This window comes from Aptenodytes forsteri, unplaced genomic scaffold (assembly GCF_000699145.1).
Source record: "Aptenodytes forsteri isolate BGI_AS27 unplaced genomic scaffold, ASM69914v1 Scaffold160, whole genome shotgun sequence".
In the NCBI taxonomy this organism is placed as follows: domain Eukaryota; kingdom Metazoa; phylum Chordata; class Aves; order Sphenisciformes; family Spheniscidae; genus Aptenodytes; species Aptenodytes forsteri.
This window is the reverse complement of record NW_008794882.1, coordinates 98842-105593: the sequence shown is the minus strand read 5'-3', so window position 1 is coordinate 105593 and position 6752 is coordinate 98842. Positions and strand designations below refer to the sequence as shown.

General features: G+C 41.3%; 1 long non-coding RNA gene across 1 annotated transcript; it reads left to right on the top strand.

Moving 5' to 3' along the window:
• The first annotated feature begins 83 nt into the window (after nucleotides 1-83).
• LOC103895186 lies at nucleotides 84-6511 on the top strand. Its single transcript, XR_657352.2, has 3 exons — nucleotides 84-318; nucleotides 1015-1072; nucleotides 6427-6511. It is a non-coding gene; the product is annotated as an uncharacterized LOC103895186 (long non-coding RNA).
• Nucleotides 6512-6752: the final 241 nt, after the last annotated feature.

The following is a 6752-nucleotide window of genomic DNA, read 5'->3' as shown; positions in this document are numbered from 1 at the left end:
CCCCCGGCGCTGAGCTGGGCCCCGCGCCTCGGCCGGGGGCCCCGGGAGCGGGCGGGTCTCGACTGCGCTACTCCTCCCCGCCTGCGGGGCCGGGAGTCCTTGCTGTGTAAGGCAGTGTTTGCTTTCAGCGAATTTAAACTTGCTCGTAGCAGATCTGAACGGAGCAAAACTGAGGGAGGAGGAAGGGCTGCGAGCGTGGCACGTTCGTGCTCAGCCGTCCGAGTCCCGATAGCGTCAGCGTGTCAGAACAAAAGTGTTTCAATAAACCTAAATGCAAGTTACGTCTCTATGAAGGACAAAGGCACATCTGCAATAAAGGTACAGTATTCCTTAAAGCTTACTGAAAAATCTGGGGGGAGTGTTCATAGAAGAAAAGGGAGCTTGAGTTAGTAAGATCACGGGATGTAGAACTGAGTGTTTATATGCACTAAGACTCCTAGTAACAGGTCTGCAACAGACCTGATGAGCTACACAGTTGGAAGCTGAAGTGAGATAATTTCAGACAATAAAAAGGTGCAGTTCTTCAACTACAGAAACTATTTACCTCCAGTTCTGCTGAATTCTCAATTTTTTAATTACTTTAAACCAACATTCTTCTAAAACATGTCCACTGCTAAGTGATGCTGTTTCTCTCATCTCTTCAGGGAGGACAGAAAAGACTCTTAGTACATCTTCTGACTTTAAAATCTGTTCGTCTTCTCTACATGCTACAATATTGGTTTGTATAAATAAAGTCTAGATTAGAAATTAAAATGCGACTTTTGTAACTGAAGATAGAGACTCTGCCAAATGGAGTGATGAGCTCTGGGCACCCGAGATCTGTTCCTCCTGCCTTTTTCGTGTGGGGAGACTTTAACTGGCCAGGCCAAGCAGATGGGTGTTTTCTCTTAATCAGATCATACTGGATGTTCAGCCACACTGAACTTGAACGCCACCCTGTCTGCACTGAGGATTTACCAGTCTAGTCGCAGGTTAAGGCCAAGTTACCTGATCACAGGCACCTTCATTCCTTAGGTCACCTCCTGCATTTTTCCCCAGAAGGAAAGGATGGCAGTAGTAGCTGAACACTCTGGTAAGAAAAAAAAAGCACAACAAAAAAAAACCCCATGCTGGTACATGAAAAGTGCTGCTATACAAAAGATACTGACAATAGTGATTCTTCCTCTTTTATTCCCCATCTAGCCCATTAATTTAAGGCAGTTTTCATTAAAAAAACCAAACCACTTATAAGCATAATAGTGAAACTATACAAGACTACATTCATGTTCCCACTCCCATAATTTCGTTCAGATGTTGGTCCTGCTCATGATAATAATGTTTGATTTCTCCACAGTCACAGTTGGGGGAAAAAAGTTCTTTACAATAAAAAATTACTGTAAAGAACTGGGAGGGGAATGAAACAGGCAAGCATCTGAAGAGACTTCTTCAATATCTGTCAGCAAAGCAAAGTTGAGAAATCAAAGACTGGAGACCTATGAATTCTTCAGTGATACACAAAGCATGCGTTCACTGCATAAAAAATAAGTTCAATGCTGAGTGCCAGTTAGTACCTGTGACTTCTTGATACTGAGTTGGAATAAAAACAGGAAGATCTTGCTAAACAACTTCAGACTAGATAGATAGAAGGGAGAAAGTGAAGCTGCACTTAACCCAGATAACCTAATATATACAAATAAAGTCCCTGGAACAGATCAAAACCAGAAGTGGCAGACATGATTAGTCACAGATGTTAAGTCAAAAGGAGCATTCACCATCTTCTCTTCCATTGTAACAGAGTCCAGGGAATCTGCAATGCTAAAGTAAGCGACTCAAAGAACAAGATGAGTTACTATTCTCCAGGTCCCAGGTCGCCTTGGCTTGTCTCTGTTTATGGTGGTTTTGAGGCAGATAATGTATCTGTTCTTTGTATACTGCCAGTGATCATAGAGGGCCAACTGCTCTTTAATGGTTGGAGAGCCAGGGGCCAAGCATGATAATATGGTCTCATCAGCCAGGGTAGGGGTGTCACCAGCCAGGGCTCAGTCCCACAACGCCCAGGCAATGGGAGCAGGGCAGGCCCAGTGACAATGGCAGACAGGGTCAGCTGAGAGTCCAGACCACCAGACAAGCTTGTGGTGACAAGGCAGGTCTGAGGTCAAACCGGGAATTCAATCCACTGGTCAGGGTCAGGTCCAGTGACAGTGACCAGGGTCAGACACAGCTGATACCTGGGCAGGTCGATAATGACAAGGCAGGTGTGAGATCAAACTGGGTAGTCAGCCATGGGTTGGGGCCCAGATCTGTGGGGGCCATACCCAGGCATGGGCATGACTGTTGCTGGGCTGGACACCAGTATTCCTATGATGTAGCTCAAGCAGGACAGAAGGCCCAGGTTTGAGCCGAAATGGAGATCCTGGGCCCGTGGGCGGAAGGTATGGGTAAAGGCCATAGGAGAGGCTGATGAGGGCCATTAAGGCCTACCCGTACACTCAGGAGCCTGATATTTACACTGGATGTTCATGCTTAGTCCCCTCTCTTCCCATGTTTCTCCTCTGGATATTTTATGAAAATGTCCTTCCCATCTGAGAATTATTCCATTGTCACTGCTCTCCATTTATAAAATGATGAGATTTGTAAGGTTCAGATTCTAACTTGGATATGGATATGCTTAAATAGTTTTAGGGAACGGAAGAAGATATGAAGGAAGGCAACCAAGCATGATGCAACATGTACAGCAGGATCGCACACCATCTAGAAATACAAACTAGTGAATGCACTTTGTTCGGGGCAAAACACAAGTCCCTTCTGCAGGTCACCTTCAGTCAGTGTTTCAGAAAACAAAGACCAGTCTTCTCAGCTAGTCCAAAATAAGAAAACAGTAGGGCCTATTCCATCCTACCCTCTAAAACACTGACAATCTCCAAACTTTCCTTCTTTCCAGTTTCTCTTCTAGGAAAACTGTTAATTCCCCACAGCTAGAAACATCCTACTAGCCAGCATATTGCTGTAGAAGGCCAGTGGCAACTGTCTTTTCTAAAGAACGAACACTAACCTCTTGGCTGATCTGAGCAATGGCACAGATAATACCTTCAAACAAGAACAAAGACAATTCAATTACAAAGAAAAAAAGAAGTGAAATGACTGGATAAGTTAATGACAACAGTGCTGTGAATAAAACTAATGCCTTTCTGGTTTCTACTTCCCTTCTAACTTGCTAACAACAGTTTTCGGTCAGGACAGGCAGTGGACAAAATAAAAAGAGAACTGCTAGGTCCCTGAAGCCTGAGAGGCATACTAAGGGAGTGAGGACACGATAAAAGACAAGCTCCTATCAGGCCAGATTTTCATAATGCAATCCAGCCTCAATAAATCACTGACGAGCATGGTTCTGAACAACTGGCTTCCTGGCCACAGATTTCACCTTGATCAGTTAGAGGCAGTAGTCCTTCCAAGCACAGGCTGTCATTTTTCTTCCAGTCCATTGTGATTTCCAAAGGAGAAGGATGAATACTAATACCCTGGAGGCAGGTGTCGATGTCTTTCTCATGTATTTTGGCCAGGTTCATCTATGTGTTATGCCAACAAAAATCTAGAATTGGGCCGAGGACAAGACAGCCTTGGACACGCATTCCCATGTTATACTGTGTTTCTCTCCTTTCCTGCCAGTTGTGTCAATGCACTAGTTTGCAGAGCCATTACGTGAACTGGATCAGGAAACAATTCAAATTTTAAAAAGTTTAAAACCAAAATTTTATTTAACAAGTTTTAAGGTGAAGTGGCAGATGTATAAGCACAGGTGTTAGAAACAAAAAAATTCCAATGAAATACAAGATGCAATCCGGTACACAACAATACAGCGCATCCTTATTATTGTGGACCACACAAGCAAAACCAGTAACATTTTTCATGGAATAATCATACTTTAAGCAGCTTCCTCAAATTCTGGATGAATTCTTTCTGTCTCTCAACCAATTATTCTCGTCTGGGTTTCCTGCATTGATTTACAGCTTATACATAATGTTGGCATCTCAGCTATTCAAATTCTTATTTGTTTTCAGTATTCTCCCCATCTCTGGTAAGCCTATGTATGTGCTGCAGCGATAACCAGAAATGGAAGTCTTGTGGCTTCATGGACTCTTTAATTGTATGGCTCATTTGCGTAAGATAGTGGAGTGTTTTTATATACATTAATTTTACAACAGAAGTAACTTAATGTAACTTCACCAAAATGACTTGATGCCACAGCATCAGTTTTGTTCATGCATCTGCCACTGCTGCTGTTATTTAACTCATGGAAGTGTATGTATGTGCAATTTACTATGCATACTTATTTCTTTGCAGATCAGAAGCCTGAATGTCTCTAAGCAAAGAGAAAAAAAGAGTCACTTTGCCAAATGAGCACAAACTTTTAAGATCCAAGTGTCAATTTTGTGGGACTTCACAAATTTGTGCAATACCCTCCTAAACGCTGCTGGGATCCCTAATAGTAGTTCTGTTCAGGCTATTGCCAAAAATGGAGTTCACAGAAATACTCTAGCATTCACCTGATCAACAACTTTGTGTGCTGTGTTGCTTCCTTAAAAGAGCAATGCAGCAAAGCTCTCCCAGCTGTTGCACAGCGTTTTTTACCCCTTCTTAAATTTGTTACCACAGAGGTGCTACCTACGTTGCTGATGGGCTCAGCTTTGGCCAGCGGTGGGTCTGTCTTGGAGCTGTCTGGAACTGGCTCTATCTGACACGGGGCCAGCGTCTGGTGTCTTCCCACAGAAGCCAACCCTGCAGCCCCCCAGCTGCCAAAATCTTGCCACGTAAACACAACATACCATTACTGATCACACACACGTCTGTGCTATATGTTGGGTTCAGCCCAGTGTATCACCAAGTTGCAATACAGATTGAGACAAAATTCTCTAGATACGATAGAGTAGCAAGCTCTCTTGGACTGGTGTGAGCAGAATGCAGTGGCCTGCCCACCTTTTCAAGGTGTTCACTGTTAGTGTCATTTGCTGCTTACTCCTGCAGTGCTGAAGTCTAACAGCTGTAGCAACTCCTACAATCTGAAATTAGGTTCGCTCATTTCACACTCTTTGTTTTATCCCCATCGCATCATGTCATTAACCCAGATTATAAGCAATCTGGGGCAGCAAGTGTCTCTCTACTACTGGCTCTTTGTTTGAAGGCAGTTAGCATAAAAGAGCCCTAGTGAAGACATTAGTTACAAATAGTAATTATCTAGATGTGTTACTAAACTAATCCAGTGTAACAATGTATACATACATTATAATTAGTAAAAATAGTAAACAAAATTTACAAATGAATGCAATGGCTGAGGATTCTTTAAAAATAACCAATATTATCTTGGAAATAATACAGAAAAATAAACACAACCAACCTTCAGAATAAAAAAGCAGCAAAACTTTATTACTAATTACCGATTGGAAAGATGCAGGTAATACTGTCATGTTACAGTGTGATGATGAAGGCCTTTTTAGACCATTAGGAATACCCTTCTTGAAATCAGCCATTCTAGGTAATTTTCACTCAAGAGTGCAACGGAAACTGGCTGAGGAGATGTCAAACCTGCTCAAATATAGTTTATAGACCTTGGAATAGCACTATAATTTTGGTGATGTATTTGTGTATACAGCAATAGTGAACCTGAAAGTAAAAGTAAGTGTCCAGTTTGATAATCAGATTTTTAAGTTAGTTTTGAAAAGCTGGAACAAAAAAAGTCCACAAATACAGTTTAAAGGATAGGAGGAAACAGAAAACAAGAGATTTTAAAATGTTCACTTTATTTAATAAAGAGAAGATTGAAAGGTGATGTGTTTATTTTAGTTACATTACTGAGAAATACTTTAGTCAAATATAGGTTGTAAGACTCAATGCAAAATTAACTAGATTAAATTCTATGTATGGTATGACATAGAAGGCTGAAACAGAAGAGTGATGGAATTTGTTTTGGCCATAAACTCTGTGACGGCAAATGCCATTACACTAGGATTTTCCTTAAGTAGCAAATATCCAAGAAGAATAATTCAAATAGGACCTTGCTTGCTGATAGAATCTAGAGCCAAAGTTCACATGGATTTTAAGTTCCTTTACAGATCATTTTAGACTCCATTACAAATCATGATTATTTAAGGAATAAAAGGTTTGTAAAGCCACACACTGAAACCTTGTAGAAAATTTTTGTCAGTCTAGATTTGACTTTCTGGGGAATTTCAACAATTCATATTTCAGTATCATACAGGGAAAAGCCCCAAACTCATATTGAAACTTGCTTTCCTTACGGTCATGTTTGGTTCAACTCATTCTGAATCTCATCTTCAGACTAGGAGTGCTATTTATCCAATCTAAATTTAGGTGTCTATATCTAATAAAGATGGTTTGGCTCCCTCTGCACCCAGTGGGGTTTAGCCACAGTTCATCTTTCTGGTTTTGAAGGTCTGAATTGCATCCGGGGACATATTGACAAGCCCTCCAAAGACTATGAAATGAGCATGGGATGACTTGCCCTGATGTAGACGCCTATGTAGCAGTCACCAATGATAAATTGTGCCTTAAACATCCATATCATCACCAAGACATTGCCAGCAATCTCATCACTTTTTTGGGCCTCAAAAAAGATCCTTTGCAGTTTCCTGACAACAGAAAAGATACATTATCTCAAAGATTTAAATAATCAAATAAAATTCTACATTCTATTAGAGAGCAAAAATGCTCTGTCCACAGGAAAAGAAGCCAAGGAACTGATGAATCATTACCTCGAT